Genomic DNA, 12,592 nt, shown 5'->3' on the forward strand with positions numbered 1-12,592 from the left:
ACAGGCCTTGGCAGACTTCATAGTAGAGTGCACTGGCGTGGCCAACGACAAAGTTATAACCCTGGCCCGCAAGCTATGGAAACTTTATGTTGACGGGTCTTCTAATGAAAATGGATCGAGAGCAGGAGTAATTTTGATCACCCCAGCAGGAAGCCGATTTCATTATGCCTTGAGATTTGACTTCGACGCATCGAATAACGAAGGCGAATACGAGGTTCTACTAGCAAGACTCCGTATAGCCAAGGAACTCAAAGCCAAAGCGATACATTGCTACAGTGACTCCCAGTTGGTGGTTAATCAAATTTTAGGAGAATACCAGGCTCGTGGTACGAGAATGGCAGCATATTTAGAAAAGGCAAAATCAGCACTGGGCATTTCGAGTTCTATGTGATAGAACAGGTCCCCCGAGAGTAGAACTCGAATGCGGACGCCTTAGCCAGGCTTGCGACCTCCACCGAGATTGACGAGCTGAATGTCGTGCCAATCGAACATATCGCGACGCCCAGCATTCATGAGCCTGAGCAGGAGGATGTTTGCATGATCAACTCCGAGCCAACCTGGATGACTCCGATAGTTGAATACCTTGAGACCGGCATTCTCCCAGAAGAATGGACCAAGGCCCGAAAACTAATGTATCAAATCCCAAGGTATACCATTATTGATGGAAAGCTGTATACAAGAGGATATTCCATGCCGCTACTCTGATGTGTGACCCCACACGAAGCTAAGAAAATCTTAGAGGAAATTTACGAAGGGTTCTGTGGAGACCATACTGGGGGGCATAGCCTATCCAAGAAGATCATACGACAGGCGTAACGCCCCAAACTCCAGGGACCGTTACGGTGTGCCTTGTAAACAGTGCTAAACTCGCTAACCGAGTCATTTGGCCAAAAACGTGTAACTAAGTATGATTAGCGGTTTGGGGATTAAACATTTTGGTTAAGATGTAACGTTTCACTAGAACGCTTAATATATACATTGGGATCCCGAAAATATAATTTCAGAGTCCATTACAGAAAATATTTACAACAGGCCGTTCTAAGCGGCAAAACAGGGTTCAACCCTAGTTCCACTTTAAACCTCAACCGTGGCGGACGAGCAGCTGCATATGTACACCTCATCACCTAAGCTCTCCAACTCAAGGATGGTTCAGTTTCCTCTTGCCTTTACCTGCACCACGTAGCACCCGTGAGCCGAACCCCAGCAAGAAAACACAATATAACATGATATAATATCAACAGATAACATGATATAATATCAACAGATAACATGATATGATATCAACAGTAATTATATTGTTTACTCTGGACCAACAACTTAGGCAAATAGGTGACAATAGCCAAAAGTCACAGAAGTGGGTACAGCACTCTCTCCAGCCATGTGACGATAGGGTCACCAAGGCTTAATCGATAGGTGGTACATTCATAAGCTTGATCAGGATAGGTGCATGGTGATAGGTCACCAACATAACCATCCTCCTGACTCTAGAGTCGTAACTAAGGACAGCGTCCCCCAGCCATGTGATGATAGGGTCACCAGGGCCATGATCATCTGGTCTTAGACCAGGCAAGCGCTTATAAGTTCTTCGACCTTAAGGTCGGTCCTGCATTAATGCCATAGAGCCATTCAATGCGTGTTCATCAACCTTAGGGCCGGTCCAGCATTAATGCCATAGAGCCATTCAATGCATGATTCTCGACTTTAGGGTCGGTCCCTAACTAGTCAGTGCCATACCCAAGTAAGTCATGCCACCAATTATATATCACATGTCCAATACTCATAAACAAGGTGTTCAGCATGCTTACTAAACAGATACTAGTACAATTAGGACCATGCACAACCACAGAGGCACAAGCTCTGAACAATATCATACCCAGTATACAAAGCATGTCCTAAACACATGTTTCTCATGCATCATATGCAATATATCCAACAATCCAACACGCACCAATAACAGCCATGCATGTCACGTTTAATAGTCAACCAACATGCATCAAGGGTAGCCATGCATGTCACACATAATAATCAACCGACATGCATCAATAATAACCATGCATGTCATACTCAATAATCAACCAACATGCATAGATAATAGCCATGCAGGTCACATATACACAGGGTGCAGTTTTCTTACCTCAGATTCGAGCTAGAATGATATTAAGAGCGACCCTTGAGAACAACCAACTTTTATTCCTTTAGCGATACCATTAATAAAAATGGTCAACATAAATTCCCAAATCAATATCTAGCCTCCGGGACATCAATCCTCACTTAACCGGGTACTAGGTTCAACCCCAAGGCCTATGGCTTGAATCCCCAAGCTAAAAACACCATTTTGGGCTAAAATGACATTAAGGGCCGCGGCCCTCCCCAGCTGTGCCGTGGCGTGCCCTCAACCAGAGAGGGCCTCCCTGCCAGACGCCAAGGGCCGCGACGCACCACAGCTGTGCCGCGGCGCTCAGCCCAGACCAGGCAAAAAGCCAGCACGCACCCCAGATTTTCCCTTGCGTTTTCCCTTAGAACCAGCCCCTCAAACCTGTCTCAAATCAGAACTTAACACCCAATTCAACCATCAAACATCCTCTACCACTCTCCCTCATCAAAGCCCAAAAAAAACATCACCCAAACTTCTATTAATCCAAGCTTTCCATTAACAAATCATCAACTAAAACTTAACTCAAAAACAAAGCACACCATAAAATACAAAACTGGAACTCACCTCAAACACGATTTTGAATCCCCTTTAATGGCTGAGACAAGTTCCCTAGCTTCCCCCCTTTGATCTCCAAGTTTAACTCCTCAAGGTGGCTCTCAAAATCCAAAGAAAAGAATGAAGGAAGACTTGCACGGGAGAGAAAGAGCAGTGATGAGGATAGGCTCTGTTTTAGTTATGTTTCTACAGCCTTCTAAACCCCCAAAAACTGATATAAATCCTTAAGGTCAAAAGACCATAATGCCCTTAAGCCAAATAAATCCCTCTAAAAGCTTCGGAGGGTAAAACTGTCCTTTCCCGCCTATCTCGCTAATTATAATTAACGCTCTCCAATTCCCGCTATTCTCAATATTCCCAAATACCAATAAATCATATCTCATTACCCTTTAATTCCCGGTAATGCTCTAATCATTAAATTCACCCCGAGACTCACCCCGAGCCCCGGACTTAAACCCGTTATGACTAGACCGAACACTTACATCTCATGATCGTCTCATGCCGATTAGCTCAAACCAATCCACCTTATAATGTGGCTATATTAATTAATCACAACTATGCACCCAAAATATACAATTACGCCCACAGTGGCCAAATTACCAAAATACCCTTATAATAATAAATACTCCCATATGCATGCATTCACCAACATATAATAATATAATTTACGTAAACATGCATATATTCATTAAATACCATAATAAATCAATTATGGCCCTCCCGGCCTCCTAATCAAGGTCCTAAACCTTATTAGGAAATTTGGGGCATTACAACAGGGGTACTTCTGGCCTACCATCAAAACAGATTCGTTCGACTACGTCAAGAGGTGTGATAAGTGCCAGCGGTTCGCCACAATTCCTCGAGCTCCACCCTCCGAGCTAACTATGATGACCTCCCCGTGGCCATTTGCGGTCTGGGGAATCGACCTCATAGGCTCACTGCCGACTGGCAAGGGCGGAGTAAAATACGCAGTAGTCGCCGTAGATTACTTCATGAAGTGGAATGAAGCCGAACCTTTGGCAACAATAACCTCGAAGAAAGTCCTTGACTTCGTAGTGAAAAACATCATATGCCGATATGGGATGCCAAGGAAGATTGTGTCTGATAATGGTACTTAATTCGACAGCGATCTATTTACCAACTTTTGCGAAAAAAAATGGGATAATGCTTTTCATCGGTGGCCCATCCCCAGGCGAATGGCCAGGTCGAAGCTGTAAATAAGACCCTAAAGAGTTCGCTAAAGAAAAAGTTGGAAGTAGCTAAAGGAAGATGGCCCGAAGAATTGCCCTAAGTTTTATGGGCATATAGAACCACGGCCCGTACATCAACAAGGCATACCCCATTTTCTCTGGCATATGGTGGCGAGGCTATGTTGCCAATCGAGGTCGAAATTCCCACAATTCGAACCCTCACTTATGACTAAACCTCGAACCACTCTTAGCTTGAAGAAACTCTGGACCTGATCGAAGAAAGAAGGAACGAAGCTCAATTAAAAAATGCTGCATACCAATAGCGAGCTACCCGGTACTTCAACAAAAGAGTTCAAAATAGAAAATTCAGCATAGGAGATTTGGTGTATTCTTGGTAACACAAGATCCCGCAGCTGGCGTACTCGGGCCAAATTGGGAAGGACCTTATCAGATAGAATCAGTCATCCGACCCGGCGTATATAAGTTGGCAAGATTGAATGGAAGTTTGGTCCCACGAGCATGGAATGGCGAACACCTATGGCCTTACTATCAATAGTATAGGAAGGATGTCGCCTATAACCATGCTTGTTTGTCTGTACTATTTTTCTATTTTTGGATTATTCGAATAAAGTTTGATTTCGTTTTAATATGCTGTATTTTTTGCAATCTCTCTTAATTGAATAACGTATGATCATAATCATAGGATATTAAGGGGCATTAGTGGTACATATACCATCAGCTTGAAAAAATAGAATAGCATATATGAAAAATATACAAGTGTTTGGATATAACCAAATGCGTGAGCTAAGATAGTTTGGATATAACCAAACTATCAAAAATATACAAGTATTTGGACGTAACTAAATTATCAAAAGTTAAAAATGTTTGGATATAACCAAATATGCAAACCAGATGAATAATATAAGTGTACGGATTACAAACCAAGCACAACCTTAATAGGTTTGGAACAAACCAGCTAAAACTAATCGACGGTAAGTTGGAGCATAAACCCACTTCGCATTAAGTCGAGATCAAGGCTGGAGTATCTTGCAAAACGATAGTTTCGATCTCATAACCTTGGGGAGCTACCCGAGGACGAGAAAAAGTAACTAAAAAAGTAAGATATAACTAAACCATTTGCATTACACACCATATAAGTATTTTCGGGTGCATGGTAAAAGTAATCGCCGACCTTGAGAAAATAACAAGATCGGAAACAGATATTTCGAGCAAACTGTGCATGAATGCATTGAACCTCGAGCTTAAATCCAAACTATGTTTGTATGAATAAACAGGCATATATGACACTTTAATATAAAATGCGCAAAATATTTCAACCCAAGAAATGTAAAGCAAATGTATTAAAATAAAGTCAAAAAATGATATCTCAAAAGGCAGCTCTTTCACAAGTTGTAAAATTGTCTTGGCCTCGGGGGCATAAGAAACAAAAATCAATCATAAAATACTGTTAAAAGAAATTTAGAGGGACGCAGCCCCGAGGCAAGATTTAAGAAGAAGGAGCAGTCTCCTTGGCCTTCTCAACATCTTCCTTGGCCTTCTCAGCATCGGCATCACCCCTGGCTCCCTCTGCCTCATCCCGAGCAGTCTCCTCCTCATCAAGCCAAGCTTGCCATTTAGCCATGAACTTTGCTTCAAGAGGGCCTAAGAAGCTGGTGTCGAGGTCGACATTATTGGCCCAGATTCTGTACATGGCCATGTCGACTGCCCTTTCCTTCTTCTCCTTAAACTCTTCAAGAAGGTGAGCCTTTTCACCCTCCATTATCTTGAAAGTAACGACCTTCTATTCTTCAAGCTTGGCATTGATCTCCTTGACCCGATCATTCTCCTTCTCAAGCTCCGCGAGCCAGGCATTCAGCTTTTCAAGCTCGGATGTCTTGGCCTTTAGCTCCTCAGTTCATGCCTCCACCTTTGCTTTTGTTGCCTTGAGCTCGTCACTCAGTTTGAGCTGAAGATCCTTCGCCTCCTGAATAAGAGACATGCTCGAATGGACCTCGTTGTTCAACTTATAATTAAGCTGAGCAGAGATAGCAAGAGTCTGGCATACAAAGAAATCATATTAGCATATGGACCAAGTGTAAATACAGCTAATAGCGAGAGAAGAAAGGTTACCGCAGCATGGAGTTTGATGCTCTTCTCGTAAAGAGTGTTGCAGTCCTGGGCATTGTTCAGAAACTGCCAGTGAGGAGCGTAGAAGCTGCCAAAACTCTGACCCACCCGAGACAGAATGTCTGAGCCTAGCGTAGCCCAGTGGGGTCCAGCTGCGTTGTCAATCACATACTCATCAACATGAGTAGAAATCGAGAGCAGCAGTGTCTTCGAGGACGAGGGTTTCTTCGGTGGTGGGCCACCTATGGGATTGACCAGGGGTGCAGGAGGAACACGAGGCAAGGTCGAGGAGGAAGTCTCGGCTTGAGAAGGTGGACTCAAAGCTCTACTTGGAGAAACTGAAGCTAGGGGAGGTGGCATTTTCTCGGTCCTCTTAAGGACCTTAGCAGGTCGGTCTGTTTTTCGCGACCCCTTCGGGCGCTTACTCCTCTTGGCTCCGCCACTAACCAGAATGTTTTCAAGGTCGGAGTCCATCTCGCCTGCACATTTACACCACATTATGAGTTATCCCAAAACAAAATAAATTAACATGATGCAGATAGACAAGGGATAAAAAGACAAGTGGAGAGAAACCTAACTGGAACTCTCCCCCGAGCTTGTGCTCGGCGACCACGAAATTCCCCCATCTTCAGAAGAGGCGGGGGGAGTACCTTCCCTATAGGTGGATGTCAACCTCAAAAGGTCCCTATAGTCGTTAGTCCCATATTGGACGGCTATTCCATCCCATACCTCGTTCAGGCTATACATGGTGTCGTATTTCCCGAGCCAGCTATCGAACCTATGTACCCTCTCATCTACCCAAGACCATATATAGAAATGGTTCCTATCATCCTCGCACAATATTAACCTATCAAGTTTATGTTTTAGTAATGAGGGGGACCACAAACCCGAGCTAAGGATGACTGTACCTTGTTCATCCGAGCCCGAGCTCGAGGCCTCATCGTTGGCCTCATTCCCCGATTGCGGACTCCTATGATGTTGGGCTAGAGATGGAGGCCTCTCATTTCTCCTTGGGGGAAGGTTGCCGGTTGGCAGAGGCACGAGCTCCCACTGGTCATACTTCTTATTGGACCAGTCAGATGTAGTCTGATCCCCCCCCAAGAGACCGCACGCCCGGAGCTTGTCTTCGTGCAGGAGATAAGAGAGGGATCTCCTGCCATAGGGAAGTTGGAGAAAAGTATCTCTGTGCTCCCTCATCTCCTTGGTGGGAGTAGGGCGATGGTAATTGGTTGGAAGATCAAACAAATTTCAGCTAAGCACGAGCCTAAACAAAGTTCAAGCACAAAAAAGAGGAAAGTTGAGATACTTACGAATCCCTCTGAATGAGTAGAATCTAGAGGGGCTAGGCCATCTGTCCAGAAGAAGGCATACTTGAAATCAGGAGGATGGTTGAGAAGATCCTCAAACATCTTCTTCTCCTTGGGATAGCTCGAGAGATAATAGAAGCCATCTCCTCCCCGAGCTTAGGATGGATTGCTTTTCAAGCAAAAGAGATATAAGATCTCTTCAGGCGAAGGTCCTTTCCACTTCAGCTCGTGGTAAAGTGACCTCAGGGCAGACAGGACTCTGTAAGAATTGGTGTTGAGCTGGAAGGGAGCCAGCCTAACGAAGTCCATGAAGTCTTTGAAAAAAGACTTCAAGGGCAGTACTGCCCCTGCCTTCATATGTTCCTAGCTCCAAGCTGCGTATCTCAGTTTGCTGTCAGGATTTCCATCTCCCGGAGCGAGGCAACTCCGCTCATGGGAGTTTCCATGCTCGACACCTCAGCGAGCCCGATAGTCCCATGCCGTGAAAGGCCAGAATATCAGTTATCTGACCTAGCGATGTAACCGAGCTCCAGTATGGCTCGGCCTCGAAGAATTATCTCCTCGGTTGTGAGGTAGAAGGTTCCCCCATCAACGAGAATTGAAGATCACTCGGCTTGAAGGCGATTGTTACTTTGAGCGTAGGGTCAAGAGGAATCGGTCTAGGGTCAATGTCTGAATCTGGATAAAGGGCGACCCTTAGCCTTTTCCTTTTCCCTTCTTTGACCTCGTCTATCTGACGTCGGAAGTGGTCTCGAGTGTCCTCTTGCTCACGCCTCAGTTTGTGCTCTCGAATTGAACGCTGGTTCCGAGTAAAAGGAGACTCTGGGCTCGGAGATACTGGTGAGTAAGGAATTGCGAGCTTTGATCCCCACCACTTTCCCGAATTCTGCGACATCTAACAAGAAAGCAAAAGGGTGAGGGCCAAACGAGCAAGAAATAATGAGATAAATAGTACCTAAGCTCGAATGATCGAAGCTACAAGGCAAGCTCGATCCAAAGGGTGAGGCCAATCTCAGAGCGTGTATTCTACCGAAAGGAAAGAAGGTGGACATGTTATGGGAAATCCTGAAATATCAGGGAAAAAAGGAGGCGGTTATTAAAAAGGTGATATTTTTGGGAATCGTGCAGTCTTTAGAAGAAGAAAAAACTCTGATTTTATACCTGATTTCTTGGTGTGCAAGATATGTTCTCTGAAATTTGAAAACTCAAAAAAGGAACCATATTTAAGCCTTTTTGCACAGAAACTGGGTTTGAGTCTAATATCTATCAGTCGAAGCATCCTAGTGCATTAAACTAATATATGGACCAAAAAGAATTCTAGTGCCCACGGTGCAACGAAAGCATTAGCATACATGGAAAAAATAATGCAAAGAAGCCATGAACAGAAAACTTACACAATGTGATTGACGGAAACAGAGAAAATGACGATTGTATAAGCGGTTGTAAGTGCGATCTCACAGAGTCAAAAAGTCCAGCGTGGATTTGTCTTCTCGGCTTGGAGAACATGCAAGATGTGGGCAAGAAGGTTTCTGGTTTTTTCTTTCCTTTCTTTTCTCTGATGAACGTGAAAATAAAAGAGGTAGAAGACAACTTAAGGCCTATTTATAAGCCCGTGGGAATACAAAGGGTCGGATTAATCTCAGCCATTGGCCAGATTCCGTATCAGATCAAATGGCTAGTGTTGACTGTGTTTTTAGCCAACGATGTGAGAACGCCAATAACGACAAACCTTCAAGAGAATTTAAACGATACAGACAGTTTTATCAAGAAAAGTAAATAACACACAAGATTTTTATAGTGGTTCAGCCCCGTTCAGTCGATAATAGCCTAATCCACTTAGAGATTTTATTACTTTATCTACACTCAAGATCAGATGAACCAGTGTCAACTGAGTTTCTTCAGTGTAAATTTTCAGGAATACAAAAAGGGTTCTCTCTCAAGGAAAACACACTTTCTCTCTCTAGAACTCAGACCAAATCTCAAATTGCCAAAAAAAGTCCTTTTCTGATCCCATTAACCCTCTATTTATAGGGTTGGGATCCTAAACTTATATCCCCCTAGTATCGGGATATTCTATTATTTATATTATATTTAAATTACACAAAATATTCAAAATACAACAGATTCCTCAATTTGAGTGAGGAATGAGAGATTCCCACGATGCCTAGACCGATTCTTGCTGAAGCCGTTTCTGGGAAGTTGACGTAGTCTGGTCGAACACATGTATGTTGGATACATACAAGTGCTGGTCGGACATATGCATGTTGGACACATGCATATGGACCATACCCCTTGGACTCCCCTCGGACCAAGGTCCGAGCCACATTCTCCTTGGCTCTCCTCGGATCAAGGTCCGAACACATGCATTGGCTCTCCTCGGACCATGGTCTGAACACATGCATTGGCTCTCCTCGGATCATGGTCCGAGCCACACTTTCCTAAGCTCTCCTCGGACCAAGGTCCGAGCCACACCTCATGGGGCTTCTCCTCGGATCATGGTCCGACCGGACTTCTTGTGCACTTTCCCTAGGCTCTCCTCGGACTAAGGTCCGAGCCACACCTCATGGGGCTTCTCCTCGGATCATGGTCCGCCCGGACCTCTTGTGCACTTTCCCTAGGCTCTCCTCGGACTAAGGTCCGAGCCACACCTCATGGGGCTTCTCCTCGGATCATGGTCCGATCGGACCTCTTGGAGTGCCTTCCTCGGACCAAGGTCCGCGCACATCACTTGTGCCCCTCCTCGGACTAAGGTCTGAGCTCATCTTTTAGGGCATTCCTCGGACTAGGGTCCGAGCCCACCACTTGGACTCCTCGGACTAAGGTCCGACCGGATCTCTTAGCCCAAGTATTCTCCTTGGGTGTATTTGGCTTGGTTGGGCTACTGCTAAGCCTGATCACCCAACTAATCCATGCCACTTGTCAATTTTATTGCCACATCATCATTTTCAAATTTTGGGATGGAACCCGTGAGGTGATAATACCCAAAAGAATGGTAGGCGGATAGACGTGGGCAGGTTTCCAAGGTACTCAAGTACCTTGAGTGAGCAATACCCAGCTGATGTGTGTCCATACTCGAGTATGTTGATGGAACGGTTCCCGAAGGAAGTAGTTCAAAAGTTTCCTTCTCGTAGGACTCGAACTAATACTTTTGAGCGGGCAAAATGTTACACCCAAATTTCGAGACCTGAGATTGTGACCTCGAAAGCTGGACTCGTCAAGTGTGAGCTTGAGATATACAAAACACATGTTCGTAGTCCATATGTCAAAACCTCAGAGCAAGACAGCAACCTTGAAGACATGTAGCCTCGAGATTCTTTCTAAGCTCGAAATAACATAGCATCGGGATACATCCATTATCGAGTGTCTTCGGATCGAGTAGCCCGAGCTTAAAGAGTGCAAGCTCAAAATATGACAGCCCCGAAGGTGTTTATCTGACCCGAGCAGGTCTTGGAGTAAGACGGTCAGTTCATAACCTGTCTGTAAACCTTGACTGATGCGATGTTGATTGCTGATCTCTGAGATTTGATGAATCATCTGATGTAACACATTTTGTACATTTAAAGATATTTATTGTTGTAACGTCCCGACATTAAAGGGATATTAACAAGTCTGTTATCTGTTTTCCTAGTCTTCAAGGGACGTTTCCTTGTATATAGGAGTTACAGCATTTAATATCATTATTTCAATTAATAAGCAGGAGTATCTTCCCGAAATATGTGGGAATGAACTCTGAAAACTCTCTATAAATAGAGAGGTCATGAACACTTAAAAGGGGACGGATCTTTTGCTATCTAGAGAGAAAACTCCAAGTTCTAATAAAATAGACTCGTGGACTAGGCAGATTTAACTGCTGAACCACGTAAAACCCTTGTTGTTCCACCATACTATTCATTTGCACCATAGTTCTTATTGTTTAATTGCTCGACATTTTAAGTTGACGAAAAACGGCGTCAACAATATCTTAACAATTAAAAGTATCAACATGTATACACGTGATATTAATTTGATTAAGAACATTATTAATTAAATTAATAAAAATATTTATTTTTAAAAAAAATGAATGATTGTGCAAAAAGTCATGAATTATAAATTGTCTACCCTAAAAATATAAAAATCTTATATAATAAACAAAAAAAAAACAACTCAAAACATATAAAATAATACTAATATTAAATAAAAGCACACATACAACAAGTAGTTTGAATTTTACTTTTGGCACTTTAATTATTCAGAATTTTTCGAAAATCTGCAAGAGATTTGTTATATAATGAACATTATCATGATGAAAAAAAATTATGGTCAAGACGTATTTACGTATCTATATAAGGAGCATGTTGTATGGGTAGGGTGAAAATAAATCTCTTACACACAATCTCCCAAAACATATTTTAAAATATATATTTTTTAATCATTACAAAAAACTGCGCGAAACATAACTATGATTTCTAGTTAAATATCTAATCGCAAGATGTCAAATCCAAACAAACTAATTTAAAATCTGTTCACTTATAAATATAACAGGAGCTTCACTTTAAGCCCTACTGGTGGAGCTCTTAGTGTTTCTCGACCTGTGAACAGTTTTTGGCACGATTTTTTTTATAACCGTGTATATTGTAGCTATTTAGAGCATCCTGCAAATTTTCAGAAAATTCTGAATAGTTTCAGTACCGAAAACTAGGTTCAAACATGTTGCTTTCCATTAGTCACGCGTGCAACAACATGTTTGAATCTAGTTTTCGGTACTATAAACTATTCGGAATTTTATGAAAATTTGCAGGATGTTCTAAATAGCTACAATATACACGGTCATAAAAAAAAATCGCGCCGAAAACTGTTCACGGGTCAAGAACACTAAGAGCCCTACCGGTAGGGCTTAAAGTGAAACCCCTATAGAATAATTCCCCTAAATATAACAATATAATATATTCAATTTTAGTACAGTATATACCATATATATAAATATATTTTTTATTACAAATATATTCTATCCTATTCCTAACAGGGTGGGGGAAGAATTGAAGCTAAATTAAGATTCAGAGGTTAAATTAATAAAATACTATACAATACAATAAAAGGACATCACACATCCTAAAACGACAGGAGTGCTCCAAAACGACAGTACTTGGAGAATGACATCAGATGCATACGTGTGTTCATCTCTCCCCCCGCGCACTCATCTCCATTCCTCCCACTTTATTCTATTCCATTTCATTCTATTTCAAAAATAAAAAACAAAAAGAATAATCCCTAAAAAATTT

Source organism: Humulus lupulus, chromosome 2 (assembly GCF_963169125.1).
Source record: "Humulus lupulus chromosome 2, drHumLupu1.1, whole genome shotgun sequence".
Taxonomy (NCBI): Eukaryota; Viridiplantae; Streptophyta; class Magnoliopsida; order Rosales; family Cannabaceae; genus Humulus; species Humulus lupulus.